Below are 15,488 nucleotides of genomic sequence, written 5' to 3'. Positions count from 1 at the left end.
ACATTTTAACAAATACATACTTTGTTGGTTCAATTTGCATTTTGACTATTCATTTATGCATTACTTTATTATACAAAATACATAGTTCTATAGTGGATCTAAGACCCGGGACAGATTGAATTCCTCAAGCGATTAGAATTCCACAATAGAGCTCTTTGTCGAATTTACCTTCTGGTCGATGCACAAAGATTACAGTACACAATAAAACCAAAAATACAAACCGACGGTTTACCTAAACCCTTTGTGAATGCCCAATGAGTCAATGCAGGATTAACATGCATTAGTCTCGTTCCCTTTGATATGCTCTTTGCCGGACATGGTTTCAGTGACAGGGCTTTTAATCTTTGGATAACAATGAATATAAAACCTCATTAATGTGAATTAATATAGTTGTATTGTTTTTTTACTACGAGTTGAGAAACAGTGGAAGCACGGTTGAAGTAGTCGCACTATGGATCTGGGACTTCGTAGAAAAGGTTCATCCTTTTTGTGAACGAAGCAATTTCATTTGTTTAGTGTGTATTGGAAAAGTTATCACACATGTAGGCAGACAAAATTATTATTTTGCCTTTCTTTAAGCCCCTCTACTAGATATCTCGAAAACTAATTGAGCTTGTCAATGGCGCAGGGTAGAGGGTACAACGGATATAGCAAGAAAACCAGATCAAGCAACGTCGAGCGTGGCCGCTGCTTAGATGGGTGACCGCTGAGCGATCCTGTCCTTGCAAGCAGCCCGCCTGCCCGACCATTGGTGGTGGTTTGGAAGTCACCTTTAAAGCCTTTGGTCCCAGGTTAAATGTTTAGAGAGGGCTTCTTAGCCCTAACTTCGCCTGGTAAAATAAGACACACTTACTTTCCTTTTAATTTTAGCTTTTTAAAGAACTTGAAGTTTTCTATAAAGATTCATTTCTATAAAGTAACATCAAGTTCGATAAAGCTGTGTCCTTACTTTGGATGTGGCGGAGCGTCTGCGAATAAATCATTGGAGGAGCTCGCAAAGTTTATATTATATTTGGGTCTATCTGTTAGTCTGTCTGCCGGCCTGACGATAACCTAACTCGACAGTAAACACGAGCTATAGATTTAAAACTCTTTATTCTGTTTTGATCATATTCGCGCACATCCCAGTGACCAATGAGGGCTGGCAGAAGAAGTATAAAAATTATTTTTGATGGTTTAAATATATTTTATGTGAAGACATCCTCAATTAGCCATACTTTCCTGGAAAGGAGACCACCGTCATGTCCATCAAGCCTGAGAAGAGTAAATTCCTGGATATTTTGGAATTTTCCTGATTATGGTAGTGCTTATGTACGAAAGGATGCAAAGTTGTAAACAATATATTGCTTTCGTATCGATGCTTCAACTTCCTACTCTTTGTGTTCATAAGGCTGTTGAGGAGGTGATCACGGTTTATCAAAGGGAAAACTACAGGAATACGAATTTTCATTAAAAATGTCGCATGTAGTTGGTCAGTTTGTAAATGTTGAGTTTATCTCCAGTTTACCCTTTTTGTGCAGCGTCTGCAGTCTGATGCTTTCACAGACTTGATTCTTGAAATCTTTATTCATGCTCATCTGAAGAGATCCAAAAGTGGCGGTGACTAAGAAACTCAAAACGATCTCTTTACATCGTTTCGACAGTAGAGACAACTAGAGTACAAAATATTAGTATATAATGTATTCTAGATGAAGAGGCACTCTCATTGTATCATCAGATGCACAATTGTCAGGTGAATGATTCTGGTGGACGTGCAGTTCTGTATAAAACTGTGGAAGTCAGACAAAAACAAATTGAATATCACCGGGCCCAGGCAGCTTCCCTGAGGCACACCTCTTCGCCTGATTAGAGCAGTAGAAATGTCACTTCCCATCTTTGTCACACCGATGTTATACCCTGCAAGTATGATACAACCCGGTCGACTGTTCTCATATCAAATCCATAAAATTTCATCTTAGTCAATGACAGCTCATGACTTACTGATTATAAGGTCTAGGAATAGTCCAACATAACCAGCGTCTATCTTTCTCATAATCATTACTAAACAAATTTACTAGGGCTGTACAGGTGCTATGATTCTTTCTAAATCCAGATTGGAATTTTCGAATACTTTGTTTATACTTTATAAAAGGATTCGTTTTGCCCAACAGCTCTGATAATACTTTACAAATAAATGGTAAAGTCGAGATAGGCCTGAATTGTTGAACACTTTGGTATTTATTTTTGGAACTTTGGGACATAATTTATTTTTCAGCTTCTCGGAAATTGCCCATTTTATAATGACTTATTCATCAGTTCTCCTAAAAGCTTTCACGGCATACGGACAAAGCTTTGAACATCTCAATAAACATTCCGTCAGTGGTACAGCTCTGCTTTCAATTTTATTCATTGTTGATTTGAAATTTTCTTCTGTAATAGGGGAAAAATGAAAAAATTCTATTCTTCTAGTTTCTATAAAATTATCTATCGTTTCTTTATTTTCTTTAAATAACACCCCATTTTAAAGAAGTAGTAGTTTTATATAATCCATATTAAAATTTTGTGGAGTAAGTTTTTCTCTGTATCATTAAGCTACATCATATCATTTTAAACATTTCCATACTCGAACCAAGCTTCTCTGTGAAATAATCTTTCTTCATCCTCCATAGTAGAGAGTTAAATTCGCTTCCGGTTTTCTTCTCATTTTAGTGTTTTAAAGTCCCTGTATTTCCAAACGTTTTCCTTAGTTTGGTTTTTGACTTGATCTTTTTATTAATTAAGTCATTTTTGTATAGGACTCTGTTTCTTGCAACCCTTGTACAGACCAATGGACCAAGCTCATAAGTGTCAATGTCGCCAGTCCTCCTGACCTCGGCCAACCGGTCCACTATGAAATGGTCTAACAAGGTGGCTGAGGTGGTGCGGTGACTTTAGTCAGCTCATTTATCAATTGGACTGCATTTGATTATATTAACAGTAGACGTAAATACTTTGATTTATGGGAGGTCTTCGAAGGGATGGAACAATGCTGAAAGAGAGGTAGGCTTAACAGGCTTTATTCAAAGCACAACATAGCCTCTGTTCTTCACCTTTAAAACAACCTTGATACTTTCAATACCAACTTTATAAGACATAGCTTCATCACTGATAATATATTGGTGACAGGCAATGCCATCCCTGATGTATAGGGTAACACCACCACAAAAGCGATCATTTCTCAGAATTGTGTATCCTGGTGTTGAACAATTGTTGGAGGCTGGAAGCTTCTTCCTTCATATCCCGTAAGGAGGGATCTCATATTAGGATGAGCTATTTTGAGTTGCTCATTACCCCCTAGCTTTTTTCCCGTGACCTGTGAAGTGTCCAAGCTTATCCGAGGGCGGTCTTGCTATGAATGACACTCCAAAACACTGTACCCGGGATGGAGCTCTGGTTTTTAGCAGTAAATTTGTCCACGTTCCACTTGGAAGCCTCCGAAATTACATTCACAAAAAGCGAATAAAGGTGAGATACGGCTTTTTAATTGAAGTAAACATTGTCTCATATTAGGCATACTACCACCACATTAAGGTACACCTTGGCTCATAAGAGACATTGGTGGTTCAATATCTTGAACTCTCGATCTCTTGAAATAGATCACATCTGGCAAAGCCTAGTGTTTGGGAGCCTAGGCCTGTATACCGACCGCTGTAAGTGTATTTAATTTTAATAGCATGAATTAAACAATACAGATAAATTTAATTAAGGAGGTATATTAAATTTAAAATTACCTCACCTATCGTTAAAAACATTTACAGTAGAACAATTAATATTCTATTTAATTAACGAAATTTATTACACATAAGACATTTTAATTAAATATGGTGTTAAAACAGACCAAGTTGTGTCACAAATAAACAATTACTGTAGGAAAAAAAATTAACTCTCATCCTAAAAGACTTGATGGTTAGAAAAGTTACAAAAGCATATCTGTTATTTTATCGGGTAAATCCTGAAAATAGAAATCAAAGTGCTATCAGGTGGAAACGATTCATACTAAGAGAGTTTCAATGGTTAAATAATCAACTAATGTTCAGTTTGGTGGTATAAGAGATAAGTGAAACAAACAGCTGATTCGCACCAATAAACACAGAATATAACCGTGACAGACATTACGGTAGAGTAAAGTTCAGTGATAGGCGGTCATTCCAGAGCTTCTGGTTTAAGCAGTGAATATGAATGTAATATCCATTCAGTCCATATTTCAATTACTAAATTACTTGATCCCGTTCGTTACATATATTATTCATATACATATTATCCATCAATATGATGTAATGTGGAATGATAATAATTGAAAATAAATATTACCAGATAAAATTATGTTATGACATTCATCCATCAATATATCGACTGATCACGTGACTTCTTCTTCGTCGATGGTTGGTTAGTTAATTTTTCCGAAGGCATAGACATTTTTTTACCAATAATTCTTATAATATAATAAATTTGAATTCTTTGATTATGCAGACTACATGAATATTTTTATAATTCTAATATGAGTTGATGAAATGATTAAAAACTTAAGAAAATTATATGACTTTTAATTAAATGTTATTTAAGGAAATTAATATTTATGTAATAAAACCATACCATTCCCTCCAGCTATATTTCTGATATGTTCGGTAATACTTCATATTTCCATATAAAACGGTTTTTATTTCGGCCCGATATTAAGAAGTCCCTAAAATCTGCTTCAAATGCCTAAGCCCTATCTCTCGTGGAATTAAAAGTATTGTCCCTGTCTTCAGAAAATTAATCGTGGCTGTGACCAAAAATATTGTTTCATTGAAACAACCAGCAAGATTGGAAAGACCGATTTCACTACCTTAAGGTTGATTCTGTTTTAAAGAGAATTTCAAGGCTAATAACATCCCATCGTTCACGAGCAGAAAAATTTCTTCAGTGGGAAAAGTTCTTGATAATATAAGGCCGCTTTTAAAGATACTTTCATTAATATCAGTTATTGCAAAAAATGGTCACTGCTATGGATAGTACAAGAAAGGCGCCCATTTTCAGGGCGTAATCAATCCATCAGGGGAGAGATTAGGCACATTCTTCGATTACGCCAATTGGTGTATACTGCCACTCACCTCTTTTAATAAATATGTTAATGACAACTTTTCAACACATTTCCAATTCAATTCGAATGTTAAGTTTAGCTCCAGTTCACCTTCCTCTGACGTGCATCATCTGAAATCTGACGCGGTTGCAGACTCGACTTCTGAAATCTTGAGTCATGTTCGTCTGAAAAAATCCAATAATGGTCAGATTTCAGTTTCTGCACGTAAGAAGAAGTTTAACTGAAAGTAAATTCAACATTCCACGGTTGCTCCACCGTGCTTTGGGATAGTTTCAGTCAACATCTTAGTATGCTAATTTGTGCACCTGATGAGACAGTGAGAATTGATCCTACACTATGTTTTGTACTTTGAGTGTCTCTCAACGATGCAGGACTATTTTTGGAACCCTTTTAGACGAACATGACTCCAGATTTCTGGAGTCGAGTCTGCAACAGCATCAGATTTCAGATGCTGCACGTAAAAGGAATGTGCACTGTAGCTAAACTCAACATTAGAATCGAATAAGCCCTTCCCACCATTTCCAATATTTTTCAATAGTTCAAATTTAGGATATTTCAATCTATAAAAATACAAAATATTCAAAAATGAAACTATGGCTTTCATTAAACCTATCAATAACTAGTATTTATAACGTTTTATTGCATAAGAGCGTTTTTGAACTAGTGTAGCCGCTATACCCCTATAGAAAATGTACCCTGTAAAATGAACTTATTTTATTGTCACCAATTTAATTTGGATTCGTCATAGTATTAACAATTATATACAGCGACACACAACAAGCGCCGTTATTATTCAATGCAATTGAATTATTTTTATTGCATAAGGTACACATAAGTACATCGCAATTGTCAATATAGAATAAATCTAAACTTAGGTATAAAAGTGCTATCAACAAAATCAAATTTAATAGTAGTCAAAAGAAAGAAATAAGCACACAAAAACAATGATTAGAATTAAAATTTAAAAGCCACTTTCAGAGAGGAATTCATTTACATTATAAAATACCTTCATTCATTCATTTCAAAAAGATTTTATTTCACAGTATTTACAAACTTTACAATATATTAATACAAAACAAAAACAACAAACAATATAAAACCATTGATCTTGAAATATTTATAAACTTAAAAATAATCAAATAATAAATATAATCTTCAAACAAACTAAAGGTAAACTTCACAATAAAAAAGAACTTACAAAAAACAAACTCCATAATTGTGAAATAAAATAGAGCATCCAATAGGCAAAAGCCCGATTGAGGATGCACATCAGATTAAAATAACATAATAAAACTAAATTCAAAGAAGGAATGAAACCGCTACATAATAATATATTAACAAGAAAATCATATACAATCTATAAAACAAGTCATGGACGTAAAAACAAAAAGATCAATTGGAATTATAAAAGATGATAAAAACGAACTAAAATGTACACATTATTCATTACTTCATTCAACAATTTTTAGAAAGCACTCACAATTATCCAATGAAAATAAAAACATTTAAAACACGATTTGATGGTACTAAATGATCTAATTTAAAGGAAATAAGATTAAACAATCTTGGAGCATTGAAAGTAAAAAATGTTTGAAAACAGTTAGATTAATTAGGCTTTGGAACCGGAACAAGCAAACTTCTGAAATTATATCTAATATTACGTGTGAGGGCCGAGTTTGAGCTTCTTATGACAAATATTTCTAATACCTTATATTATGTGTAAAGATTTCGCAAAGGGAGTATTTTTAAATTTAAAAATAGTGGACAGGAATGATTTGTCTTATTTGATTTAGTAATATTGCGGACCTTTACTATTAAGTATCTCCTCAGGTTCCTTTTAAAAATTTAAAAACACAGAGAATCACATATTTTCCTTCTTAACGTGTTTTTTTCTTATAACGGAACACTTGAACCGTTTTACTCTCACAGGAACTGCGTGAGAAAAACTAACTCAAACTTGGGCTGTGTAACTGAGCACCAAAGAGGCGAGGGAACACACTTAATAACAAATTTCCTAAACTGAAACTAAACAGTACAGATAATTATACATAAAATATTGACACTTGCAAAATTATTGACTTAAAGGCTGTGCTGTGAAAGTTGTACATTTATATTTCAATCCGTTTGGAATACACCCATGCTTATCCAGGGCTTAATTTACTCCTTTAGATGTAAGGGGTTGTTGCCCTTAACCGTTGCTAGAATGTCGTAGAGTTGTTTTGTTGTTCTATTTCTTTTGAATTTATCTATCTAATGACATGTACAAGATAGATGTTGTATTTTGAAAATTTAAAGTAACCCCCTTTACCCCTCTTTGGAAAAGAGGGTGGGGAGATAGTTTTAGCTTTCAAAAAGTTCAAAAAGGTTTTTTAATTTGTATGGAGAAGATTGCACATCGATATATCAAACCATTTATAATATATATCAGCGTATCAGGACTAATTTTGGCTGTTCAAATGCAATAAAAACTATACAATGATTAAGTTCGTTATACTAGTAAAAAATTTTTCAAAGATATAAAAAATTCAATTTGCTATTTACTAAGAAGTGATAAATAAAAAATATTAGGTTGAAAAAAGTTAAAAGTCATCCTCTTTTTCATATAATAAAAGTTAGTTAATTTGTATTTTTTTTAAAACGTTTGCAACATAGAAATACGAGGTTCAGTACAAAAATTTGTGGAGTAGAAAATTAACGTACATTAAATGTGGATAATGCTCCAAATAATTTTTAATTTTTTGAAACTGTAATCACAAGAGACCCCAAATTCTATTATACGGTGGCAAACGTAAAACCTAAAAGGCGAAAAATATTAATTTCTACTCTTAGACGTCTTTATAAAAGTTGGTTAAACAGGGATTAATTTAAATCATTATACCATGTAAACAACCATGTATGCAAATATGCGCAGAAAGCATTTGTTCAGAATATTTCATCTTCTATTTCATAACGCCTTAACATGTGACATTCTTCAACTTTATAAAGATGAATTATAATATGTAGCAATGAATATGTGACAGTGAATATGTAATAAAACTATTTAATATACTCTACGATTGTGTCTTATATTTTTTGCATATTTATTAATATAATCGAGACAGTAATGTATGCTCCAGTGAGCAATTTCTGTGAAAAGAACTCAGACTTTATTACGATCTTAACACTCCATACATTCACTATTCATGTTTTCACGACATTCACATTATCTAGTGACACTCATTATGTCATTGGTGCTTGTGACGGATATAACTGTCAGCACAATGCCGGATATAACCGACATTACGTCACAGCCCATCGCGTGGCTCTACATCCACGTTCCATTATAGTTGAGAATTGTAAGGTTTATCTGTATCGCAGTGGAGCTGTAGAGCTATTTTTCCAGCCACTTAGAAACAATGGTTATTAGTAAATTAAGAAATAATTAGGCTAGATTGCAAATGAAAATTTATCAAAACGAGTTTTGTTAGTTGTGTTATTGCACTTACAATATTTTTATTAAAAAACATATACGGATTGCCCTCATGAATTTATTACATTGATTAGTTCGTGTTTAGTGTAAAGCTATGTTTATTTTATTATCTGTTCAATTAATGTAAACACAGTTTGACATACATTCTCGGATGTAATAATATTTTACTTTTCTTCAACGAAATATGAAAGTAAATAGAAACCAACTGAAATATCGTTACCTTTCATTTGCATATTGTTCTATCTTATTAATTATTTAGGATAAAATCATATATACTGGATAATACTATAGAAACAAAATATTTGCATGGTTACTACTCTAGCTGATTTAGATCTAACGTGAAATGTATACATGGCGCAGATATGATGTGAAGGTATACGCTGAGAAAACTAGATTGCTTTGGGATCGTGTCTAAATATCTTAGTGCAATCAGACAATCAGAACACGTTATCTAGATTACACTGGATGGCCGTTGGGTTAACTAGACAGATTTCTTGTGGTCTAGGTGTGTCTGATGTCGAAACGATGTATTTAGTCTTTAACGAAATTTTGGATTTCTTCAGAAGCAAATGGACTTCAGATTCCACGAGTCAAGTTTGTGACATTACACTAAGCAGAAGGTAAAGTGGAGTTAAACTCGATATTCACTTGAAATGTATAATATGTCATATAACACATTCCTACTTTTTAGAGATCTTTTTAGCGACTTCCTACCTTAAATAAAATCTTACAGAGCAATACCTGAGTGTTCTTATTTAAATACTATACAAGATTGAGGTATTATTCAACATAATTCTCATACCTAGTTTGTACCGTAAATTAGTTAATTAAATTTCATACAATGTAAATTTCGCAACCTAGTCAGCCAGTATAATATAATATTATTTTACATCCAATGTTCCGGAACTAAATTATTGGGCGGAGTAACTACCTAATTGGCACGCGTATGAATATCTTCTCCTAACCCTTTGTAGCAGCCCAACTATGTGACCGAGCAGACCTCGCGCGCTTTGTCCATAAGTAAAATTTATCTTTTCGTATTATTAAATTAGCCCTTTGATGCCAAACATATAAAAATGAATGTAACGTAAAGTAAAGATGTGAATAGTAAAGTAACTTACCCTTGAAGATCTTTTATTTGCTTGATTGAGATAGATAAAAGTTGTGGCGTCGTCCTTATGGCGACGAGTACGTTGTTATAAATAGTAATTTGTATCATTAAATGGCTAATACCGTCGCGAATTTGTTTTAGGCGAGTTTACGTGTCCCACGTGTCTCACGGCTCACAGGGCACATATTATTTGAGTAGATGGCTACCAGTTTATTAATTTATACTCATCGTCTAGTAACCACCGACTAGACATAACCCTTCTTAGACTACAGCGCCATTGTCTCGTGCCAAGACGCCGACACCCGGGTTGTGAGTCTACACATTGCGAAGGGAAGTAAAATCTTAATGTCTTATAAATTAAAACATCGTAGACATAATTTCAGAGAACATTGGATATTTTAGGCCCACCTAGAAGATATACGTTTTTAGTTATTATATTCTAATTGGCAGCAACGTGGCATTACATAACTTTTCCTTTACCATCTAAAAGTGGTGCTTGTAAGTTTTCGTAATTAAACTGAACTTATAAGTAAACTTTGCATTTCTCGTATTTATTACTACGACCTCAGAAGTCACCACCCCCAAGTGTTATCGTCATACGGTACAAGTTTTCTGCACAGACTGTACTCATTGTTTGAGATATAAGAAATGTACTATACAAATTTAAACTAGTATTACCTGGGGATCTGATTTAATTTTAATTTTAAAGATTACGCTTTTTATACTAAATGAACTTTATTTTGCCTAATAGTAAAGAAACTGTTAAATACAGTGATTAATATATTATGAAATAAATCAAATTTGTGGCACATTTTTTCATAAAAATGAAAACTTATAGCTTTGACCTCTTACACGGAAGCTGATACTTTTTATGAATGATATGTCAATTATTAGCACGTTAGACAAATAACGTTTAAATTACGGAGAATATTGTCTTTTTTATTAATTAGGTGGTATTTAATAAAAAAGAAAAAAATTGAGAGCTGAACGTTATGCACTATGACAACTATTACATAGAGGGATTTTTTATATTCATTATACAATGTTCCCAGTAATGCGTGAAGCAGCTACGTGATACAATCCTCATACAGTAAACTGGTATGTAAGCTCAACAAAACTGATGTGTACACTGGTCAGGGTTTATTTGCAAGTAAATTTGAACTATGTTTCTGGTTGAGACACAAATACAGAGACCACGCTGCCTCTGACAAACACACAAGTGAGTGTCAGTACACTTGTGGGTCAGGTACTGCTGGTACTGATGTTTGCAGTACATCATTCGCAGAAAGTGAGTACCACGAATTTCCCGGAATCCGAGAGGAGATACTATTTGTGTTTACTGAGCTCAAACAACTTATAGCCCTTTCGTGTGTCTAAAAATAGGATAAATTTGTTTTTACTTTACATACTCTAATCGAAATTGATATTTCTAAGAAATAAACACTAAAAACAATACTAAAAGAGAAAGTAAGACGGAGAAATATATGCAATGGTTGTGAAAAAGCAACAATAATATTGGAAAACATGAGTGAATAAAAGAATATTAAGGCAAAGGGAATTTTGTACCAAGAACGCATTGTAATGAACCGGAACACTGGAAGTCTAACGAAATGTTTATCTGTTGGGTATTTATTTGGCAGGGTGGTGGAAGATATCTCAGGATACTGTAAAATGGCTGGAGAGCTAGTTTTATTGTGTACATTAAAGTCCAGGAGCTAAGAGTCTATTTACATTGCATTATCACATGACCTTGTTCTTCATGGAATCGATAGAAGTATTTCACGCTAATGAATAAATCCATCAGCCGCGCTTGTTTTTTTTGGTGATATTTGAGAGGATGTGGAAAGGGTTTAAACATATGTAAATATCATATCTTGTTTTAGATCATGTATTTTAGCTGAAAATACCCAAATTTAAATTTTTGATACGTATATGAAAATTAACATAGTGCCAAGTACCCATGTGAAAAAGAATAATTTAGCTGGAAATAATAATTTTTATGTCTATTTCGTTGGATATAAGGTGATATAACAGTGATATAAGGCACACGTCTCACAACTACTTACAAGTGTATAAAACATGATATAAGACAAAAAATTTACATTTTTAACCTTTTCGACCATTTTCTATTCAAAGCCCACACTGGATTGGTCTATGTTGGTCTATGGTTTCTTTCCCAGGGGGCATTTCCCTATTCACGAAGAACTGAGTGTTAGCTTATAAAATATAAATTGGTTCCCGGATCATAGACTGTAATGATGAGTAAAGCTTGGCTCCCTTGTCTAAAATACAAGTTTACGATATTCTCGATTTTTCAAGTTGACCGCTGACGGAATGCTTCGGTTTCGGCCCTATCGGACGATTGAGTTTTATCGGCCTTACTGGATTGCAACTGCTTTCGTCCCTATAGGATTCGGTGTTAAACGGAATATTACATATTCGGACCTCACGGACAATATCTTATTTCGGAGCTGGCGGAATCTACGAATAAGTATTCGAGGTTATAGGAATGTTTACGTTAGAATTCGGAGCTGACGGAAAGTCCATTTTTCAACCTTGGCGGATTATTTTCGGAGCTGACGGAAAGTTTCGTTTTCGGTCTTGGCGGAAAATTTCACTATTCGGCCCTGGCGGATTCGGTCCTCACGGACCCACCCATAAGCTTCGTAAGTGCTCAGCCAATAATGTTTCCGTTTTATTTAAAGGTAACATGGGTATATGTAAATAATGAAACACTTTATAATTTAAAGATTGTGTTCGTAGTAGCAAATCTTTTGCTTCGTTTAACAAAATAAAATAAAACTTTCCTCCGAAGGAGTTTTTGTGTGGGTTTAAACGTCTGTAAGGAAAATTGAACTTAAAAATAAGTAAAGATTATATTTAGGTGTTAATAGACATCCCACCGATTCCACGAATCTCCAAGACTTTTCTATTTCTTTCGCCTCAGTACAGTATCTTTAACTGCTTTTTATGTGTATAAAATTGCTTCGGTTACATAATTATCGGGCATTTAAGTGATGTTATTAATCAATAGATAAGAAATCTTTGAACTTTTTTTGCGTTAGCTTTTTTAAGTATTATATATTTCAAAATATATGTTGAAAAAAATTAATTATACTTACTTTAACATAATTCAATAGCATACTTAGAGATTTCTAAAGTTCGTTAAAATTTTCACAACTAAGACACTGACAATTCAAATTATACTAAACTTGAGGATCATACGCCTCTGTCACAATGTAGCAAAATTGTCAGGCGGTACAGTAACAATAATTTACAAGATACAAGTACACCACACCACATGTTGTAACAGGCGTCATTGAGTTTGCACGCAAAATGTCAAGTCTATACCTTATTTCATTCTCAAGATGTCCTGCCGATAGATAGACAGACAGGTATTTATAAAAATGTTGACCACTTTTAACTTAACTTCTTACATAATAATTGGCGAGTTTAAATATTTTAGATACATTTATAAGCCTGCAATCATAAAAGCATATTTTTGACACCTCACATTTCCAAATCCCCAGCGTTGTTTTCAAGTGTGATTTTATCAAGTATAAAGTCAAAAACAAAGGTTCATCTACATTTAGATATACTAATTCGTACTTTTAGGTGATTTCTTGCTAAGACCTCTATTATGCAAATTTCTATGTTAACACCTTAGAAAAGGAACAATGAGTTCGAAAATCAGAAGTAATTGTCAAATCCAAAGAAAGTCAAATCTTTGTCTTTACACTTATAGCAAAGTACTCTAATTTTGTACTCAGGTTTGTTATTAGTTTTATCACCAAAATGTATAATCAATTCTAGTACCTGCCTAAATCCTTGAATGGTTTTTGCAAAATGCAATACATACATTCTCCCAAAGCTCAGAGAGAATTTCCTTCACCTGAAAGTCATGGTGCTGTCGTACGTCAGAGGTCAGTTATCCAGACAATAAGCCTCAATAAGAAGCACCATTGATAAGGTCAGATTTGTTCTTTAAAAAATATTAAAATTCTCCCACGGTAATTGTTTAATTAGAGGTATTTCGGTCCTATAAGAAAAATTATTGTCTTTAGGCAACCCATCTCTTTTATAAATTTGGTGGATCGAGCCCTTCCGTAATGTAAAAATGAACATCGTGGACAGAGTTTAGAAAACTAGAAAGACCCACTAACTTCTAGAACACATCTTTGACTTTCAGGCCTCAGTTAGATGTGATTACCTCCTGATCTCGGGTGTCACAAATTCTAGATTACAAGCTCCGGTTTGTTTAGATTTATTTATAAGATTTACCTTCCACCCACTCAATGGGTTGCATATTACGAATGTTTGTTGTGGAATCCTAGAGAACCCTTCTTTCCATCCTTTCAGCTACTCAGGAATTGGACCTTATTTTCAAGTTCTCATCGTAACAAAAAATCCTCAAACGGCTTTCACAACTACGACCAGCATGGGTGGTTATTGCGAATAGTGCACTCGGATTAAGTAAAATGAAACGTACTTGCCTAGACAAAGTCAAATCAAGAGTGAACTCTGTAGGAATTTCTATTACCGGAGAGGAGATAAGAGGAAGGTGTTCAGGAATGAGCTCAGTTTATAAATTAACACATTGAGATTTGTCATTACCCAATTTTTGACATTGCCGACTTATGAGTTAGTATATAAAGGCTTTGCATGAGTAAATTCTCATGAGATAGTAATAGCTAGACTTATCTCCCCTCCCTTGTTGTTGCAGTTTTTATCGCACACTAACGTTAACTAATTGTAAAATAAACCTCACTTAGCTGCACAGCTCGCACATATTTTATTGCGTCAAAGAAGTGATAATCATGAATTGGTGAAGGAGGGATCGTACTTTCCGCAATGCGTCACGTCGACTGACCGTAATACGTAAGAATCAATAGCACAGAAACTACATCCTGCAGGAAAGGTTGACATTAAATGAGGTTCTCGACGCTGATCCTCTTTTCGTCCTTACCTTGGCTAGATGTCCTTATTTCAAAGCGATTAGAAGTAAGAGGTCCTGGTGTCCTTTAGCCTTTTTCCACCTGGAAAAGTGTCCAAAATGTTGTTATAAGCTTAGGCATAACATAGCCTACATTGCCCTACTATTTGTTTGTTACATTTTATTTTTAAAAATTATTTGTGTTAAAATTAAAACATCTTAAATTAGTTAAAAACAAAAGCTTCGTCGGGGAAGTTTAATGGTAGTATAAGAGAGAGATTTCATGATTATAACCAGGTAATTAAAAACTGTAATGAAACTTCCAGACAAAATTTACAACCTTATCACAGTTAATTACAAGTAAGAAGCAATTTATTTATATTAGTTGTTTGCCATCGAAAATGGACAGCAACAGTTTTAGAGCATCATAAATTTTTCCTACGTATAATGAATTTGGATGTGATGTTTTGTAGGAATAGTAGAAACAACAACATATGGTTCATTGTGTTTTGGTTGAAAGAATGACGTTAGTATACACACTGTTACCACAAAACATATAATATATAATATATTTTTCTCCATTATTAACACATATTTCAAACACAACTTCCAGAGGTTGTGCCTATTTAAAATTAGAGGTTACCTCCTTAACCCATTGTCTTTACAGTGTATATAAGTTATGGTTATTACGGTGAAAAGTATAATGGTTATTACAAAAGTTCGACCACTTCATCTCCACTTGGCTCTCTACCCAGAAAAACAAAAGCTTAGGTCTAGGTGCGCATATAAGCACAAGTTTTATCATTCCATATATTACATTTTCAAGATGCACTCAATGTTTACATATTGTTTACAGTTTTGATGTGGCTGAAGT

This window comes from Homalodisca vitripennis, chromosome 6, assembly GCF_021130785.1.
Source record: "Homalodisca vitripennis isolate AUS2020 chromosome 6, UT_GWSS_2.1, whole genome shotgun sequence".
Taxonomy (NCBI): domain Eukaryota; kingdom Metazoa; phylum Arthropoda; class Insecta; order Hemiptera; family Cicadellidae; genus Homalodisca; species Homalodisca vitripennis.
This window is presented reverse-complemented; position numbering follows the sequence as displayed.